At 43.8% G+C, this 21,227-nt stretch overlaps 1 long non-coding RNA gene across 5 annotated transcripts in view; it reads left to right on the forward strand.

The window, feature by feature from the left end:
* Positions 1-21,227, forward strand: part of LOC128120211 (uncharacterized) — a 176,347-nt gene that overhangs the window by 139,969 nt on the left and 15,151 nt on the right. For 4 of the 5 annotated variants that reach the window (XR_008221803.1, XR_008221807.1, XR_008221806.1 and 1 more), the window contains one exon: positions 19,630-19,794. This is a non-coding gene — a long non-coding RNA (uncharacterized LOC128120211). Of the gene's footprint in view, positions 1-19,626; positions 19,795-21,227 lie in introns of all 5 variants that reach the window. The other variant, XR_008221804.1, reaches the window with a different exon arrangement.

Consider the following 21,227-nt stretch of genomic DNA (forward strand, 5'->3'; position numbering starts at 1 on the left):
GGTCCTGCTCCCATTGTTAGGAGTCCCACAAGTAGATCAAGCTACACAAGTATCACACATATGTGCAGGGCCTAGGTTGCTCCCATGTAGGCTCTCTGGCTGTCAGTCAAGACTCTGTGAGCTCCTATGAACCCAGATTAGTTGTTTTTGTGGGTTCTCTTGTGATGACCTTGACCCCACCCCCACCCCCACCCCCACTCATACAATCCTTCATCCCTCCCTTCAACAGGATTCCCTGAGCTCGGCTCAGTGCTTGGCTGTGGATCTCTGCATCTGTTTTCACCAGTCACTGGATGAAGGCTCCATAATGATAGTTGGGGTAGTTGGTTCTAGGTGAATTTTTAATGTAGATGCTGAGTTCACATGGGACCTAGAGTCTGTTCACCAGGAGCCTTGTCCTTAGCTTAGACAGCAATTGTATCTTTTGTCTCCTGCATTGATTGATGCTTTGTTAATCTTTGTGTGTTGATAAAATTCCTTCATGTGAGGCGATGTGAATGTCTACTCCTTTCCTTCAAGAATGACATTTGAGGGGCTTGAGTGGCAGAAAGAATAGAATGTGTCTTTGGATACATAGTTAGGAAAGACTCAATATTCAACAATCCTTAAAGACTGGGTGTGGAGCTTTACTGAGTTAAGAGGGCAGCCTGTGACCAGGTAAAGGCAACAAGAGCTCTAGGGAACGGAAGACACAGGAAAACACCTCACCAGAGACCATGACTTCTTCCTCTCAGTCTCTTACAGCATAGCATAGAAGCTCATTGTCTGGGCTGAAACTCCTGCTCCTGGGGCTGTGGAGATGACCCAGTCAGGAAAGTGCTTGCCACCCAAACACAAGACTTCAACCCCCAGCACCCACATAAAATGCCAAGTGTGGTAGCATATGTCTGAAATCCCAGTACGGAGAAGTAGAGACAGGCGGATCCCTTGGACTCACTGGCCTAATCATTGAACGTTAGACCAGTGAGAGGACCTGTCTCAAGAATGAAGGTGGATGGCTCCTGAAGAATGATATCAGAGGTTGATTTCTGGTTCTACACACACATACGTATGTGCAACTGCACCTGCACACACATGTACAAACACACACACACACACACACACATGCACATACACAAACACGCAAAATGAGTTTTAAAAATGAAGTCCTATTCTTTTCTCTTGGATGCTATTTGATGCTCGACCTTCAGGATACCTCCTCACTGGAACATCCAAGCAAGTGGCTGAGCTGCAAGACTAGTGGTGCTCAGTGCTGGGGGAACACGCCAACTTTGCCAACTCCACTGTTTCTGCTGCTGGAAGGAAGACTCAGCAGGCAGCTGTGGTTCTCAGGTGACAGATGGCTGGACCTGATGTGGCCCAGATGTTAACGGCAGACACCCTTAACAGCTACTCCTGTCATTATCTCACTGACCCTGCTCCGTCGCCTGCCCTACAACAGTCTGATCTACAGTCAGAACAACATCCATCCCCTATCTGTTGGGTGCAGAAAGGACATGAAGCATCCATCTTGTCTGGTGTAAGGTCCCCTGTTGACACTGAGGCCCGGCAAGAACAGGAAGACATACAGAGCTCCTGGCATGGTCCGGAATGGACTCACTGACACCTAATGATGTCACTGTAGTAAAAGGCACACCATAAGACTAGCATTTTGGAGGCCTAAGTGATGGCTCAGTGGGTTAAGGCAACTGCTGCCAAGCCCAAGGACCTGAGTTCAATCCCCAGGACATACAGGCTGGAAGGAGAGAACCAACTCCCACAAATTGCCTTCAGACTTCCATGTGATTGGACACACACAATAAATAAAATGGTAAAAACGAATGGCTTTTGTTTATTTTAAAAATTTTGTGTGTATGTGTGTGTATTTGTGTTTGTGTGTATATGTGCCCAAGACTGACATCGGTTATCTTTCCTTGCTCACTCTCTACTTAATTTACTGAGTCAAGGTCTCTCAATGAACCTGGAGAGACCTTTGGCTAGTCTAGACATCCAGCTGGCCTGAGGGATCCCTTGCCTCTACCTCCTGAGCCCTGGGACTGCAGGCTTCCTTCATGCTCAGTGTTGATGTTGGTGCTGAGGTTCTGAAATCTGGTCTTCATGTCTGAGCTGTACACGCTTCATCCACAGCTCCAAGAAGAGCTTTTGTGCAACAAATTTTTTTCAGTAAGACTGTCAGATGAACTCATTTACCATTTGGATTGTAATAGAGACTAGGATTACAAAGATATGGATCCAACCCTGTTCTTGTAGGAGCTGAATAACACTGGGCAAGACACCCATCTACAACGGGCATAGTTTCTTGATGTTAGCGTGGAGTCTGAGTAGATGACAGTCACCATGATCACATCTACCACTCCCACATTTGTTATGTTTCCAGACACCAGTTTGTGCAATGCTCTTAGTGTCTTCAATGGATTAGATACAAGAATACCAACTCTCTCTGTTTCTGGTTTCTCTCTTCCCTGTTTTAGAAGGACACCCTTCCCCATGAAGCGTTAAATGGAATCCAGATTTATAAACAGAACTTTTCTGCTCAGAGCAGAAACAGAAGTTCCAGCCTCTTCTCATTCTAACCATTGGGGCTCTTATTATTGCCTGACATGTTTCCCCCATGAATGACACCTGTCACTGGTGGGAAATATATTCACCTCCCAACATTTGCCCCAAATATCACCATAGATTTGGTGGCTTTAATTTATTCTCTTAAAGGAATGATAATTCATTTCCTTGTTGTTCCAATTGTTTGGAGTTCGCTTATGTGGGCTGACTTGTGACTCCTTCTCCATATCACCTCCAACATCTTGCTCCCAGCCCATGTTTCCTTCTCTTCTTTAGTAGCCAAATAAATCCTCCCATCACTTTCTATTCAGGAAACTCAGGATTAAATTAGACTCACTCAGATATTCTAATGTAAATCTCTTATGTTAAAAATCATCAATTCCACTTTTGCTTCGGTTTTTTTTTTTTGTTTTTTTTTTTTTTTGGTTTTTTTGAGACAGGGTTTCTCTGTGTAGCTTTGCGCCTTTCCTGGAACTTGCTTTGGAGACCAGGCTGGCCTCGAACTCACAGAGATCCGCCTGGCTCTGCCTCCCGAGTGCTGGGATTAAAGGTGTGCGCCACCACCGCCCGGCCCTTGCTTCGGTTTTTAAAGATTTATTTGTGTGTGTGTGTGTGTACATGCCACATACATACAGTACAAGTGGAAGCCAGATATGAACCTGCAGTTACTGGCTGTTATGAACCACCTGGTGTGAACTCAGATCCTCTGCAAGTGTACTATACACTTCGAATTGCAGTGTGTGTGCATGCGTGTGTGTGTGTGTGTGTGTGTGTGTGTGTGTGTGTCCATCCTGACTCATCACATCGTAGAGCCTCTTTTGTTTCATAAAGTTAAAGCCCTATATATTCAACCACTACAGAGAGTGTGTGGAGTCTCCAGACTTTTTGAAAGTGTCCATATATTCAGAATTGAGCTCGCGGAGTGATGCTAGCATTTTCTATGAAGGGCCCCGTGAGACGGCTCAGAGGGTGAAGGTGCTGGCTGATGACCTCATGATCTAGTTTTTAATTCCCAGCTCCCCATGGTGGAAGAAGAGAACCAACTTCCATAAGTAGTCCTATTAGCTCCACATAGTGTGACATGTGCACCATCCCCCACACAAATGAAAAAAAGTAAAATGCAAACGTAATTTATATATGCATTGATGAATCTTTTCAAAGATGCTTTCCCAATCTTCCATTTATATCAGCTACCCTGATAATACAGTGTAGTGGACTGGGATGGGTTAGTTACCTGAATCTCAGCTTGGTGAGGTGTGAGCCAGTTTCATTAATAAATACTTCAGTGCTCCTCTGGCAGTCCAACCTATGAGTGTCTCTGGTCATCGCTACCATGTCAATAACAATTACTTCCCCTTCATGGTTAGCTCCACTCAGCTGGGTCTAAATGATATCAAAACAGCCAGTCAATTTCATCCATGTACTCAGTCTGTCAATTTAGTGGAAAAAAAATCAATTAAATTAGTGGCTCAAGCCAATTGACAGGTTGTCTAACCAATTCGGTCACCTCTGAGAAGACGATACAGATGCCGAAGAGATGGAGCTCACCATCTTAATGATAGTTTTTTGCTCTGAGGGGACACTGTTCTTATGGTGTTAAAAATAAAACTCACAGAGGGTGAAGGCCCTTTGCTGACGGAACCGACAACTTGAGTTTGATCTTCAGGACCCAGGTGACGAAAGGAGAGCATTGACCCTTACAAGTTGTCCTATAACACACACACACACACACACACACACACACACACACACACACACACACACACACGCTGTAAGCGAGTGGGCATGCACCCACAACTAAGTAAATAAATGTAAAAAAATTCTTGACATCTCTGTCTCAGAGAAGCCCACACCCATGCCCTCAGGCATGTCTTACTTTCTTCTGGAGCACCCCTGTTTCCCTTAACCCTTTATGTTCAAAGTTTGTCTTCATATGTATTTTAGGGAGATTACTCAGTGGTTAAATCACTTGCTGAGAGCTTTGTGAGAACCTGTGTTGGGATCCACAGCACCACACAAATGCTGGGTGGGTATGGTGGCCTGCTGTGATTCCAGCCTCAGAAGATGGACACTGGATCCTCAGTGCAAGCTGGCTAGAGAGATGTGTCACTTTAGGGAGCTCTGGGTTTGACTGAGAGACCCCGACTCAATTAATAAGGTAATCAAAAGCAGTTAAAGATGATCGCCAGCACAAGCCACAGGCCTCCACATGCATGTACATTCATGTGCTCACTGCCATGCATGTGATGCTGCATTCATGCAAATATGTACATACACATTCACACTCCACAAATACACATGAAAATGGAAAGAGAAACTATGTATTTTAATAGGTTTCAACTCTGCTTCCTTAAAAAAAAATCCATCACCCCACCCAAATTTTCAGAGTTTATAGCTATTTTAAGCGGCTTCACTCTAATAATGCATTTTTTTTTTTTTGTTGGGCCAGCATCCTGAGGCAGTAAGGACAGCTGAGAAAATAAAACAGGCAGCTACATCAGAAGTTTGGAGAGTCGTAACCACAACAATAGCCATACCTCCTAAAATGTGCTCATACCTGATTTAAACACTAGCATGTATCAACTCATTTAACCCTACCAAGAAACCTATGAGGTAGCAACTATTATTAAAATATTCATTTATTAAACAAAAAAGTATGGGTATCTGTGCATGTGGGTATGTGTGTGTGTCAGTGTCCTCAGAGTTCAGAAGAGGGCATTGCATCCCCTGGAGCTGGAGTTCGAGGCTGTTATGGCCAGCCACGTGACCTGAGGGTTAGGAACACATGGAACCGAACTTGGGTCCTCTTGAAGCAATCACTCTTAACTACTGATCCATCTCTGTAGCCTCCCCAGGGTAGAAACAATTAATATTCAGATTTTATGAGGAAAAAGCTAAGGAATAGAGCTGGGGTTCAAATTTAGTCTTTTTTTTTTTTTTTTTTTTTTTTTTTTGGTTTTTCGAGACAGGGTTTCTCTGTAGTTTTGCGCCTTTCCTGAACTCACTTCGTAGACCAGGCTGGCCTCGAACTCACAGAGATCCGCCTGGCTCTGCCTCCCGAGTGCTGGGATTAAAGGCGTGCGCCACCACCGCCCGGCCCTCAAATTTAGTCTTTTTAACAACTGAATTTCTGAATCAAGAATTCTCCACCTTGGACTTGGGACAGCGTTTAGCCAGTGAAGTGCTAGCCACGCAAGCGTGAAGACCTGAGTTCCATCCCTGGAGTCCATGCAAAAACCGGCAAACAAAACCAACTAGATGCTGCTGTGTACCCTCGTAATCTCAGTACAGAGGAGACTCAGATATGTGGATCCCTGGGGCTTGCCATCTAGTTAGTCCAGCCTACTTGGTGAGCTCCAGGCCAGTGAGAGACCTTGTCTCAAAAAACAAGGTAGACAGTTCCTGAGAAACCACAGCTGAGGTTATCCTCTGGCTTCCACATACATGCTCATATACGGACAGCCACACAGCCACACATAGCTACACAGCCACACACACACACACACACACACACACACACACACATGCACACACACATACATATGCACACAGAGCCACACATGCACATGCACACACACACACACACACACACGCACACACACACACATTCACACTCATGCATGACCATCCCCACCATCATTACCATCACAAAAAAGATCTGAACTTTAATTGCACATTAGATTTATTACAGAATCTCTGTGTTAGTCTTCTCCATGCTGTGAATGAACACTTGGAAGGTACACCTTAAGGGGAGGAAGCATTTGCTTTGGCTAATGGTTTCTGAGAGTTGCTTGGCACCAGGCACTTGAGCTGCTGTGGCTGGCAACAGTGTGTAGTGGAGGCTCTTTGCCACTTCTTGGTGGACTTGGAGCAGAGAAAATGAAAGAGAAAAGGACTAGTGTTGTTGCTTGGTTTTGCTCTTTGGTCTTTTGGGGGGCCCACCACCTGGCTCCCAAATAAATCACACAATGAGGCTTATTCTTACTTATAAATGCCCAGCTTTAGCTTGGCTTGTTTCTTGCCAGCTTTTCTTAACTTTAAGTTATCCCATCCATCTTTTGCCTCTCGAATTTTTCCTTTTCTTACTTCTATATATCTTACTTTTACTCTCACTCCATGGAGTAAGTTGGCTGTGTAGCTGGGTGGCTGGACCATAGCATCCTCCTTCCTCCTCCTCCTCCTCCTCCTCCTCCTCCTTCTCCTTCTTTTTTCGTTTTTTTGAGACAGGGTTTCTCCGTGTAGTTTTGGTGCCTGTCCTGGATCTTGCTCTGTAGACCAGGCTGGTCTCAAACTCACAGAGATCTGTCTGGCTCTGCCTTCCAAGTGCTGGAATTAAGGGCGTGCACCATTGCTGCTTGGCTCTTTCTTCTTCTTTTCCTCCAAGGTTTCTCCTTCTATTTATTCTCTCTGCCTGCTAGGCCTGCCTACCCATTTTCCTGCCTCACTATTGGCCATTCAGTTCTTTATTAGACCATCAGGTGTTTTACACAGGCACAGTAACACAGCTTCACAGAGTTAAACATATGCAACATAAAATGATGCAACACATTTTTGCATCATTAAACAAATGTTCCACAGCACAAACAAATGTAACACATCTTAAAATAATATTCTATAACAGACAAGGAATAGATGCAGCCCCCAAGGCTATGCCCTCAATGTTCTACTTCTTCCAACTAGGCTCTTCTCTCACCTTGCAGTAATGTTGTCATATTATAAACACACAAAGAGATTAATTCATTGATTAGACCAGGACCCTAATAATAATGGTTTCTGGGAACATCATCCTAGACACTCATAGGTGTGGTTCACGAATTTTCTAAATGTCTTTCAGTCTAATGAAGTTAACAGTTGAGATCACCATTGTTGCCTGATGGCTTAGTTACTCATCTTGTTGCTGTGACAGAGTTCCTGATGAAGGAAGGGCTCACTGAGACTCACAGTCTGAGGATGCACAGTCCATCATGATGGGGAAGGCACAGCAGCAGGAGCGTGAGGCCGCTGGTTGCTTTGTATACAGAGTCAGGAAGCAGAGAGAGCTGAATGTTGGTGCTTAGGTCGTGTTCTCTTTTTTATTCAGTCCTTGATGGTGGTGCCAACATTTAAAATAGGGCATCCCACCTCCATTAACCTAATCTAGATGCCCCCCCCAATCACAGACACATTTTTTTCTCCTAAGTAAGTCTAGATTAGATCCTGTCATGTTGAAAATCAGTATCAATCATCATATCTGGAAATAAGGAAAGTAATAGGAGGTCACCCATCATAGATTTATTTATAAGAGCAAATATCGGGATCAATTTAGAAAGAGATTCAGTATATCACACACCATTGCCGTGGTAGGGCAGTATAAATAAATGAATGAATGAAAAATACATAATCAAGAATGGTCTCAGAGAAGACTCTCCAGGAATGAGTGTTCATCTTCTAGAGAATTTCTGAATGAGTCAAACCTGATATTTTGTTTTTGCTTCAAACAATTATTTCTTGGGAGGGGGAGGAAGAGGCAGAGGTTGAAGTGAAGTTGGTCCTGTGTCATTAATTCCTGAAATTGAATGAGGTACATGGGGGCTTTGGGAGATTTATGATGCTTTTCTCTCTATATATTTCACATTCCAGGAATTTCCCACGAAAAAACTTTTAAACTTATGGGACAAAACTCTTTGTTGGATTGCCTGGGGCTCCATTTTGGTTTTGTTCCAGTTTTTGTAATTCCCTGGGTGATTTTAACATGCATCCCCAATCCCAGAACTTTCTATACTTTTCCCTAACAACCTCTCCTTGGTGGAATTTGGAATTCCACCCCGTTGGAGACATGAATGTTGTCCTGGGTTAACAATAGTGTTTTCTCCATGATTGATGTCCTCTTGAAATTACTGTGGTTGGAGGGTTGTAAGATGTGCCCCCCCCTTTTCAGTTGTTCTAATTCCCACAGCTGGTTTGAAACTTCAGGAAGTTAATAGTTGTTTTCTATGTGACTAATTTTGCCCCTGAGGCTCGGGACAATGTCTGCCAATAAGAAGTGGACCCAATTTTAGGAACAGGGTTTAGTTTTGAAGATTTCATGAGGATGAAATGATCTCGCTCCCAAGTACTGAAGTCAAGTCCTTCTTAAGATGCTCTATGGGCTGAGAAAAGAATGTGTATAAATCTCTGCACAGAAAGCTGAGAAAGCTGGCCATCATTGTGGGAAAGAGTGAGTGATGACTCATTCCCTGAGAGGCCTCTCTACCAACTTTCTTGGAGATTTTCAACCGAAGACAGAGGCCATGTTGGATACTATTTCAAATCAACCATGTAATATATATATATATATATATATATATATATATATATATATATATATATATTATCGATTGCCAACTTGAGAAGATCTAAAATCTTTGGAGACAAATCTCTGGACATGTCTGTGAGCAATGAACACAGATTAGGTTAACTGAGGTGGAAAGACCAACTCAAATGTGGGTGGCCTTATTCTACGGGCTGTGAATCCTGGGTTGTATACAAAGAAGAAAGGCAGCTGAGCGCTGCTATCCATCTCTTTCTGTCTTCTGACTGTGGATGCAATGTGACCAGGCACCTGAAGCTCCCATTTTCATGCCTTCTTCGCCGTGATGGGTTGTAGGCTGAAATAAACCCTTCCCTCATTAAGTTGCTTTCTATTTTTCATAGCAATGAGAAAAATAACAAATATAGATTTAATGGGAATAGAAGGCAAGAACTGTTTACTATGAAGCTGATGAACTCCCTCAGAGAAGGTGAATCCCAGGACTATTTCTTAATTCTATGGATAAAACGCCTTCTGAAGACAGACCATCCCTTCAGTATGGGAGAATGTAGGATCTGCCCAGCCAGAGACACAGGTTGAGTCTAACCAATATAGTAATACAAGGTCTTGCACCTTGTTTTTGAATGTTTCGTTGTTCTTGATAATTTTTGAAAAGGAGCCTCATGTTTTCACTTTTCAGCGTGCTCTGAAAATCTTGTCTTGGTGAAGAGAGATGATTCAGAATGGGATGCTGCAGGAGGGTCAAAACATCTCTAAGTCAGGGTCAGGGGCTCCTGTACCAATGTTGAATCCTAAAGAAAGGATATAGTAAAGGAAAAGAGAAACCAGTTCCAGAGAGGTGGGTGGAAAGCCTCAGTCATGGAGAGATTAAAGATTTATTTTATTGATATGTGTCTGCGTGTGCTCCATGTGAGTATGTGCCCATGCATGTAGATACTGGGGAGTCCAGAAGAGGGTATCTGATACTGCAGAGCTGGAGTTGTAGGCAGTTATGTGTAACATGAATTCTAATTGGTCTTAATAATAAAAACCAGAATCAGATATCAGGGTAAATGCTGAAAGACCAAAGAAGTAAAGGAACCAGACACTAGAGAGACTTCTTATTGCTGCCGAATCCTCAGACTGTAAAGGGGGGCCGAGCTCCTGTTTCCACCTGCCTTATATTCCTCTCCACCTAGCCATATCACTTTCTGTTTCCTCCCCTCTGGGGCTGGGATTAAAGGCGTGCGCCACTATGCCTGGCCTCTATGGTTAACTAGTGGCTAGCTCTGCACTCTGATCTCCAGGCCAGCTTTATTTGTTAGAGCACAAACAAAATATCATGACAGTTATGAGTCACCTGACATGAATGCTAGGAACTGCACGCAGGGTCCTGTGTAAGAGTAGCAAGCACTCTTAACCACCAAACCACTGTTTTAGTCTCTCAATGAAAGACTAATACAAGACAGGTTTTTGCTGTTGTTTTTTGTTTGTTTTTTTATTTATTTTTATTATTTTATTTTATTTTTTTGAGAGAAGGTCTCATTTTGTAGTGGTAGCTGACCTCAAACTCCCAGAGATCTGTTTATCTCTGCTTCCTGAGTACCGGAACTAAAGGCGTGTGCCGCCACACCTGGTTAATACCCGATGTTTAATGGTGATGGAAGGACTTTTCCACCTAACTCTGTCCTGTGTCCGTAACATGGGTTGGGTCAGGAGAGAGCAAGGATCTTCCATTTTAGAAATAAGTTGGTTGAAAGAACCATAGGAGCTTCCCAGGATTCCAGTGTGGAAAGAGAGGGGTTGGTAGTAGGACTAGGGTGTTCAGGGACCTTCTGTCCAGGCTTATGAACCCAGGGACACAGCAGCTCATTTACACAGAGTAACTCAGCTTCAGGTTCACCTGGGCTAGCTCACAATGCTATTGACCAGATAGCTAATCAACCACAGAAATTTACTTTCCACACTTCTGGAAGCTTGGAGTTCAAGTTCAAAGTGCCACCAGATTGGGAATCGAGTCACATCTCACTGCATCCTCATTTGGTGGAAGGGAAGAAGGAGCTCTCTGGAGTGACTTGTACTTGTGACCAAATCATCTCCCAAAGGTCCCACGTCCAAATACCACCATTTGGTTGGGGATCAGGTTTTAACATACAAATTTTGGAGGGACAGATTCTGTGTAGAGCAAGCCCTGAGTCCACTCTCCCGCCCATTTTATGAGAGCCTTCTTTTATAAGATAACCCGACCATTCACTGAATTATTTAACACACACACACACACACACACACACACACACACACACACACACATTTTGTGCCTGCGTATATGCACAAAGGGGGATTAGAAGTGTGAGGACACAATTTGAATAAATCTTTTTTTTTTCCCTTTGGTTTTTCGAGACCGGGTTTCTCTGTATAGTCCTGGCTGTCCTGGAACTCACTTTGTAGGTCAGGCTGGCCTTGAACTCACTGAGATCTGACTGCCTCTGCCTCCCAAGTGTTGGGATTAAAGGCATGTGCCACCATCGACAGGCTTTTTGAATAAATCTTTTAACTTCTGGAAGCTTACAGTTCTTTAGAGGTCCAAGGGTGTGAGGGGGCTGTGGGTGAGCGCACAGATGTCTCCATGAGTGTGTAAGTTAATTTCCCCCCAGGTTGTTACAAGACACCTCTCATTACACAGCTTGTGACCCACATAGAAGGCCGCCAGTTTGCAGTGATGATAAACGATGTTGAAAAGGAAAGAAAATGGGGGAAAAGGAGAAAAGAGGAGCGAGTGAACTTTGAGGAGTTGAGGGAGGAGGAAATGAAGGCAGGGGAGGGAAGGACGCAAGCCGATCTGCTCATCCTTAGGAGGGAAGCTGAGGCTAGGCTGTGGAGACTGGCCAGGGTCTCAGGGGAGCAGGCTGAGTGAAATGACTGAGGATGGCGGAGGTGGTAGCTGAAGGTGGGAAAGCCAAGTGGCTTTTTAATAAGCCACTACAGAGAGGAGGAAAATGTACTTTTTATGGCATCAATTAAAGAACCAAAATGAATGTGTCTTTCAATGAATTGCATGTTTACGTTTCTGGAACGGAGATGAGCCAAGACAGCCTGGGGATGCTTCTCCCACGGTTTTCCCACCCACTCCCCACCAAGTTGTGAAAATATATATACCTGCTTCCCTGTCGGAGTCATTCTGCCAGCTAATTATCTGTAAAGATTCAAATCATGAACTGAAACTCCAGAGCTTTTTATGGGCACTAGGGGAGCATTAAATGGGGAGATTGGAAGTCAAATTACAGTTCCCCCAATAGATTTTTTTTTGAAGGGCTGGATAGAATAAAAAAGCTGCCTTTAATTAAAAAATGTAAAACAATAAGGGCCCCTATGCATAAACAGGATTTCGTGGGGGTCTTGTTCCCTCATGAGAATTACCTGTATGCCTACTGGGATCCTGGCCTCTGCTGCCTGCTCTGTGGGCCTCTGGGAGGAGGAATAACTGATAGACTTGCTGTCTTGTCAGCCACAAGGTCTTGCTAATAGGAACCCAAAACCAGAGGTTTGCACTGCGGCTCCTCGAGATGAAGTCATGGGCTTGTCTCTGTCTAGGTAGGGAATTCTGCCAAGGCCTGTGTTTTAAATAAAATGGAACTTTGTGGTTCTTGGCGTGGACCTGCTAGCACAGGCTAACCTTGGCATCTGTGTGCTAGGCTTTCCCTAGTATATGGCTGCAGAGTTGACAGGGTCTCTGAGGTTACAGAGGAGCAAGGGAATGGAGTTCTGGGGCCCTGGATTTCCCATCCTGTTCTCATAAGAAAGGCATCTTCTTAGTCATTCCAGTTGGAAATGTAGGATGGAGCCTTGATTTCTCCCAGATCTTAATTCTGTCCTCAGCCCATTTACCTTTTTCTCTCTCTCTATTTTTTTGCTTTTATCCCAGCCTCATCTCTTCCATCTAGTACTTGGATTTTCTATGAATTTCTTGGTTAGTCTCCAGGCCCCCTGTTCTCTGCTCCATAACCCATCTTCCTGCAAAAGTCCGAATGATGTTTATATCAAGTCCTCATCAGGACAGGCAGCATTTTCCAGTGTTTTAGGCAGGAACTGGGAAGAGGAGGGCCTGGATTTGAAGTCCAGTCTCCACTACCAGCTGCAGCTTCTGTTTCACCCCTATTCTCTCTCTCTTGCAAGGATAGAACTGAAAACATATGTTTCCTATTATACCATCAGCTCATATGCGCTTGGCTTCTAACTTCTGGCTTGGAGTTTGGAAGAGTGGGAACAGGCTCGCATCTCCACCCTCCACTTCCCCGTCGCCCACCAGCTTCCCAGTTCCTCGGTTATTGGACAGCGTGATACTAGATGTTGACTGACAAAGAAGAGAATGAGATAGAGTCAAACTTAAGATGCCAGCCAATTCTGGGCGTCTAGATACAGGAACTAAAGTAAAGCTTTGAGAAAGGTGGGCAGTGGAATCAGACAGATCAGTTGTTTATAAGCAGAGGAAGAAAGGCCAGATTGGATCCATGTATTAATTACTTTTCTGTTGCTGTGATACAATGTCAGAACTAAAAGCAATTTAAGGAAGGCATGGTTTACTTTAGCTTACAGTTTCAGAGGGGGGGAGTTCAAAATGGTGGGGAAGGAATAGCAGGAAGAACAGAAAGCAGGGAGATCACATGTTACCTGCACATGGGAAGCAGAGAAGGGGAGAGAAACTAGAAAGTTGGGTAAGGCTCTAGACCCTTAAAGTCTTTCCCAAGTTATGTACTTCTTCCAGCAAGGCTCCACCTCCTAAAGGTTCCATAATCTCCTCAAATAGTGCCACTGGGTAGGTAGGGAGCAAGTGGTCAAATGCACAAACCTATTGGGAACCTTTCTCATTCAAACTACCACAGAACTCTCCCAGGCTGTGTTCAACACAGAGTCCAGGATCCATGCCTTTGATATGTTCTGAGATATTAGAAAGAACCTCAACTCAAATGCTTGTACAGGGGGGACCCTACTGTCATATCACAGAGGTTCTTTTTTGGGGAGCCACAGTGCCTTTGGTCTGGTGTGTGAGATCAATGGAACCAGTTACTGGGTCCTGTCAAAGAGTAAAGAAGGTCAGGGTCTAGTCCTGGAAGGTGGGAAAAGAGGCCAACATCTAGGCCCTGGGAACATGGCAACAGGAAGCACCTACTGAAGATGGAGAAGGAGCCGTAGTCAACTCTGAGAGAGGGAGTGTTGGTCCACAGTCAGAAAGCAGTAACTTATGGATGCAGTGGCTAGGGGCTTCAGAGCAGGACAAGAAGCAAGATGAATTTGAAGGCTGAAGTCTGGAGGGGAAGGCTTGTCTTTAGGGAAAGATAGCACCAAGATTTACAAGAGATTTCACCAAGAGATTCACCTGGTGGCTTGGAGAAGTGTGAGGGTAGAAATTCTTTTGTAAAAAAAAATTACTTAAATTTTAAAAACCAGCATATAATGGGTTAGACACCATTATGATATTTTCCAAGTATGTTTGTGTGGCTCTCCTTTCTCCATCTCCTCCATTGAAGCTGGAAGTTTTCCTGTGTCCTGCTCGGTCCTGCAGCCGCTCAGACCCAAATAAACACACAGAGGTTTCTATCAATTACAAATTGCACGGCCATGGCCTATGGCTCAATTTTCTTGCTGGCTAGCTCTTGTAACTAAACTCAGCCCATCTCCATTAATCTATACATTGCCACGTGTTCTGTGGCTTTACCTGTGTGCCATTACATGCTGCTCCCTGGACAGCAGGCTGGCGTCTCTTGACTCCTCCTCTCCTTTCTCATTTCACTATCTCTCCTGGATCCCCGCTCCATCCTGCCCTGCCATAGGCCAATGCAGCTTTATTTATCAACCAATCAGAGCAACACATACTCACAGCATAAAGAAAGACATCCCACGGCACCTCATATCCTACTCCCCCTGCTCCTCCATTGTGGTCCCCCAGATTCTTTTCCTCTTCCATGTCCCCTGTACCTTTTGTCCACTCTCCATCCTTCCTTATTACCTAATATTGCCCTCTCTTGGGCTCCTTTCTAGATGTTTAGATGTTACCCCCGACTCACACCTGTTTCCATGTATATATATATATATATATATATATATATATATATATATATATATGTGTGTGTGTGTGTGTGTGTGTGTGTGTGTGTGTGTGTGTGTGTGTGTTGTAGACTAGGACTTGCCTATGAGGGAGAACATGAAGTTTCTGCCTTTCTGAGTTGGGTCATGTCACGTAATAGTATACTTTTCAGATCGATCCATTTCCCTGCAAATTTCATGATTTGATTCTTCGTGACAGGCTGAATAGCATTCCATTGCGTATATATACCACAGTTTCTTTTCATTCATCTGTCGTTCAGAGATAAGAGTACACGTAGCCCAAGGCAGGTGGGGAGTTGAGGGGTTTCTCAGGTTGCTAGGTGAACTGTCTGGGTGTAGGGTGTGTGTGTACTTAGTGTGTGCAGGTGAAAGAACTAGACTGTGCAGTGCATTATTACAAGAGGACCATGTGTATAACCCAAAACCAAATAGGGCCCCAGGGTACTAAACTGTCTCCTATGCTCGCCTGCCTCATCACTACTGATGGAATAGAGAGCAGAAGGGAAAGAAGAACAAGAAGAAGGCTGCTGACGGCACTACAGGATGAAGTAGTAGCTGAAGAGACCGCTCAGTAGTTAAGATCACTTGCTGCTCTTGCAGAAGCCCTGAGTTTGGTTTTCTGCACCCGTTCAGATGCCTCACAATTGCCTATAACTCCTGTCCATTCTGGCTCTGTGGGTGTACACACACACACACACACACACACACACACACACACACACCATCCTATACCCCCATACACATAACACCCCCATACACCTAATTAAAAATAAGTCAAAAAATTTAAAACAGAATAAATAAACACAAAGAATCACATAGAAAAGCTTATGTGACTGTTACCTCTAATAGGCCACTATTGATGGGCCAAAGAAATTATTTCACCTAAGTCCAGCTTAGTGAACAAGTGAGTTTATTGGAGGTGTTTACAGGCCTATGGATGCATAGTTAATTACAAGGGCATGGGTGATTCAAAGACAGCTGCACAATTGAAAAGGTCATCCTAAAATAGATGATAATTCACAAAAGTTGCATCTCTGGAGCTTCCTGCATGACTTGCAGGCACTTTGACTGGTGGGAGAATCTCCTCTCCCTAGCACATATGTAACTGCTTGTATCACCTTGGGAAGGGTGCTATTGTGCTATTGTGTGTGCTTCAGGAGCTTCCTGAGCCTTGTGTGTTTCCCTTGTTTCCTGAACATTTTGAGCTGGATTTCCCAAACCTTGCCATTTTCCTTTATTTCTTGGGCCTTTTAGTTTTAATTCCTGACTTTTAATAATCCTCCTTCTGGGAAGGAGTGTTTCAATTAAGAAGAAATAGTGACAGAACATAACAGAACAGAGCTATCCAATAATGCAGGAAATTAGGGAAAGTGGGGAATAGCCAGCAAGCAAACAAAACCCAGAAAACAAGAACCCAACCAGGAGGTTTAAAAAGAATTAACTTCTTTAAAAAGAAGACAAGAGTTTTGACCCCCTGATGCTTCTAGACCAGTAAAACATAGATAGCTATATGCTTCCAAGCCATTTAAAAAATAGTTAAAAATCCCAAGACTTGATGCAGTGACTCATCACTATAATTCCAGCACTTGGGAAGTGGAGGCAAGAGGATCAGGAGATCAAGACTAGTCTTGGCTGAATGGTGAGTGTGAGGTCAGGTTAGGATACAGCATAGCCTCTATAACAAAAAATAAACAAACAAACAAAAAACCCTACAAAAATAACCCCCAAAGCTAGAATATTCTAGAATTAGAGTTCTATTCCTCCTTTCTGCTAGCTACATGACTTAGAGAAAATTAACTCATTATTGCTTGTACCTCAGTTTCCCCGGGTTGTTTTGAAGATGAAAAAAGTATTAATACTTGCCATGCTTGCTATGGTACCACATTCCCGGCCCTGTGAAACTGAGGCAGAGGATAAGGAATTTAAGGATAGCCTGGGCTACATAAAGATTCTGTCCTCCAAACCTAAACCAACCAAGCAAGCAAGTTAAATAACCCCATACATGCAGATGGACTCAATGAAAGCCCACCCTTTTGATGTTATGAAATGATGTTTTCATTTACATATGTGTTGGATGTCGTGCATAGCTATCCTTGGACACACCCGCTTAGGTAAGATGTGATTCATAACAAGTGCCCTGAGCATTAGTTTGCAGTGCTATTGTGTGTGCATGCACGTGTGTGTGTGTGTGTGTGTGTGTGTGTGTGTGTGTGTGTGTGTGTGTGTGTATGTGTGTATAGGCATGGGTGTGTGTGCATATAGGTACCTGCAAGGGACAGAAGAGGGTACTGGAGTTTCCTGTAGCTGGATCCAGAGGATACTGTAGCTGTAGTTATAGGTGGTTGTAAGCCGCCTGATGTGGGTACCGGGAACCAAACTCAGGTTCTCTGTAAAAAATAATATGCATTCTTAACCGTTAAGCCACCTCCCTAGACCTGGTTGGTTAGCTTTAGTTGTCAATGTGACACAACCAAGAATCGCCTGGTCCCAATGTGGTCCACATTGGGCTCACCTGTGAACACGTCTGCAGGAGGAATTTTTTTAAATGAAATTAATTGATGTGGGGAGACCCAGCCCACTGTGCTGTTTCATAGGCAGGAGATGCTGGACTGTGTAAGATCACAAGCAAGCAAGTAAGATGCTGGACTGAGAGATCACAAGCAAGCAAGTAAGCAAGCAAGCCAGGGCATGTGTTTATTTACTTCTCTCTGTTCCTGATTGTGGATGTGCTGTCTCACAGTACCACCACCGTGACTTCCCTGTAGTGATGGTCTGTAACCTGGTGTCATGAGCTAAAACAAACTCTGTGGACAAGGATATTTTATCACAGTAGCAGTAACTAGGACCCCATGATTATCTGAAACCAGAGCCCTAGGTATAAATGCACGATACCATAACTGCACAGAAAGCTGGCTCAGGACTGTTGGGTGCCATGGGCCATGGCTCCAAGTTGGCTGTCTTCAACTCAGAGATCCCAGACAGAGTGACAGAGTCAGGCAGTCTGTGCAACTAGGAGGCAGAAAAAAAAAAAGCTTTAGGGGCAACAAAGAAAGTAAATGAGAGAAAGTGATTGTTAATGTGGGGAGAATGGCTAGACATTCCACCCCTGAGGATACCAGAAAAATGAACACAGAGCTTCTGTACTAAGAGCTCTTTTGAAGAAATTGAACAAATGTTCTCAAGGAAGGCAAGAGCTCAGCTTCCCCAATGCCCAAGGGGCGCTTGGTGGAAAACACTCTAGAGCTATGATTTCAACCACCGGTCCAAGCAGATGGGTTCAATAAAGCCAATGGTTATTTACATCAATGGGAAGACCACATGGGCTTATTCCTGGCTCCTGGGATCGGGATGGGAAAAGGAATGATTGAAATGATTGAAATCCTGAGTGGGGGGAAATGGACACTCTAACGAGAAAAAAATGTTTAAGCTTAGCCTAATTCTTTTCATCTTGGAGCCTCCGAGGGCTCCGAGTGGGGCTCCCAAAAAACTCAGACCCGTACCAGCTGTGTTCCAAGACAGGGGAGTTGCTCTACTGTAGATGGAGGAACCAGTGTGATGGGAGAGTATAGGGTTGTCTAGTCTGCTACACAGCTGTGCTTTAGCCTTTTTTTTTTTTTTTTTTTTTTGAGATAGAGTCTTGCTCTGTAGCCCCGGCTGGCTTGGAACTCCCTGTGTAGGCCAGGCTATCCTTAAATTTGTGGTAAACCTCTTGGTTCTGCCTTCTGAGTTCTGGGATTACAGGCATGTATCACTATACCCATTCCCCATTTCTCACATACTTAGGCTAGTGTCTTGAGAACTCGCCATATTAGAGTTGATCCATCTCCTTGTGTCCTGGGCTTGAATTCCTCTCCTGAGAGTCATTATGGAGCAAAAGATTATCCAATCAAATTTTGTATGAGTCAGATGCTGGAATTACATGGCATGTATATTTACTTTGTTTGTCTGATTTATTTTATTTGTTTATCTTTTACAAATTTATTTGCATATGTGTGTATGTGTGTGTGTGTGTGCATATGTGTTCCTGTATGTGTGTGTGTGTGTGTGTGTGTGTGTGTGTGTGTGTGTGTGCATGTGTGGTATGGACAAGCTATGATGCATGTGGAGATCAGAGGGATAGTCAGTTCTCTCCTTCATTCAAGTGGGACCCTGAGATTGAACTCAGGTCACCAGGCTTGGTGTTAAGCTCCTTTACCCAGTGAGCCATCTCACTGGCCCCCATTTTTTTTAAAACAATGAATGAACTTGTGAGCTCCTCGAAGGAATGAAGCATGCCTTCTTGTGTGCAGTAATAGTTTAGGATGAGCAGTAGATGTTTAGGAAACTTTTGAAATTCAAATAAAACTAAAATGAATAATTAGATCTCAGACAATACAAGAGTCACCTTGTGCCTCCAGTGAATGATTGAACTCCATAGACATGAAATACAGAATAAAATACACTTTATATAAAGGTGCCATTGAGCATAATGGGATCCTTCTCGGATCATTCAGAAGCTCGCCAGGATCCTGCAGAATCATCATTAGCACTTCAGTTTACTCTGGCAGCGGCCAGCCTGGAGTTCAGGTGGCTGGCTACTGTTCTAGAAAGCAGTCTTCTTCTTCTTTTTTTTTTTTTTAAAGCCAACAATCTGCCTAAGCATTTTTAAAGTGCATATTATAATCAAATCCATGATTATTATTATTCTTTTTACAAAGCAGTTAATTTTGAAGAGCTGTTGGGTGGAGAAGAGGGTAATTAATGGCGCCTATCTGGGAGATGAGCTTGCATAATCCAGTCCTTGCCTACGAGCAGTTGAAGATTCAGCGCTGAAAAATGGCAGTCATGGTCCTGAAGAGTGGAACTGGTCACTGAGGCAGCACCAGGTAGGGTCTTAACTGGTTTTGTTTGTACAAGTGACAGTGCATTGAAAGTCATGCCTTAGGTGCAATTGTAGGATTGCACCATCCTAAAGGTCTAAATGGACATAGTCACCTATGAAAATGATACAAAACTAGGGAATGGCAAAATGGCTCAGTGGGTCAAGGCGCCTGCCCCAGAGCTGGATGACATGAGTTCAACCCTGGGACCAGTGTGGTGGAAGGAGAGAATAGACTCTCTTGAAAGCTGTCCTTTGACCTCTCCACATTCCCTCTGGCACGTGCACCCACACACCACACACAAACATAAATAAACAAATGTCAAAGTAAAATACACAAAATACACAAGACCAAAGTTCATTAATGAAAGCCGCTGAAGACTTCGTTATTCTCTTTCAGTAATTGGTAGATAAACAGATAATCATTCAGGTCAAACTTGACCTAATATAATCTACTGAGTTACATGGGAAACATAGTTACTCCTATTGTCTTTAGTTTCCTTTACTTCTTTTTAAAAATAACATTTTAATTGGCTTTTTGGAAATTTCATACATGCATATAATGTATCTTGGTCATATCTATCCCCCCTCTCTCCCTCCTCCTTCCCCTCCTCCTTCCCTCCCTCTAGCTCTCCCCAGGATCCCTAATCACATAACCCTCCCTACTTCATGTCCTCTTTTAAAAAATACTTATTTATTTACTTATTTTTAACCCATTGAGCCCAGCTAGTGTTGTCTCCATGTGCATGGCTGTGGGGTCATCGGCTGGGGCATGGGAACATAACATGGGCCGTACATCCCCCCAAAGTGACTGTTCCTCTCAGAGTCATCACCTGCCAATAGTCCCTCAGCTAGGAGCGTGGCTTGGATTTCCTTCCCTTTCCACCCTGGAAATTTAACCTGCTACATCTTATACCAATGACCATAGCTGCCGTGAGATCACATGAGTAACAACCGTGTCATGCCCAGGGGACAGCGTTTCACAGCATTGAAATGCTCCCCGTACTCTGACTTTCACATCCCGTCAGCCTCCTTTTCCTAGATTCATATACTTTCTGAACTCTGGTTTAATTAAAGCAGAGGTTGACACTTCCCTTTGTGTTATGTCTTGGACAATTGCTTCCTTTCAACGGACTTGTCTATAGTTCATTTGACCCTTACAGACAGTATCTTTCAGATGGGTAACAAAGTCTGTGCCAATGAGACGAGTTGGGTGCTGTGTGTGTGCAGGTGCATGTGCAAGTCCCAGGGATCCTCCCATCTCTGCTTCCCCAGAGTGCATTACAGGCTTGTGCTTCTGAGCTTGGCTTTCTAATGTGGGTTCTGGGAAATCAGATTCAGGTCCTTGCGCTTGCACTGTGAGCACTTTAGTGCCTGATCATTCTCTCCAGCTCCTGAGTGTTTTGATTCTCTTCTTACAAGCTTCAAAGGGATAAAGGG

Source organism: Peromyscus californicus, unplaced genomic scaffold, assembly GCF_007827085.1.
Source record: "Peromyscus californicus insignis strain IS unplaced genomic scaffold, ASM782708v3 Scaffold_2__1_contigs__length_46816999, whole genome shotgun sequence".
In the NCBI taxonomy this organism is placed as follows: domain Eukaryota; kingdom Metazoa; phylum Chordata; class Mammalia; order Rodentia; family Cricetidae; genus Peromyscus; species Peromyscus californicus.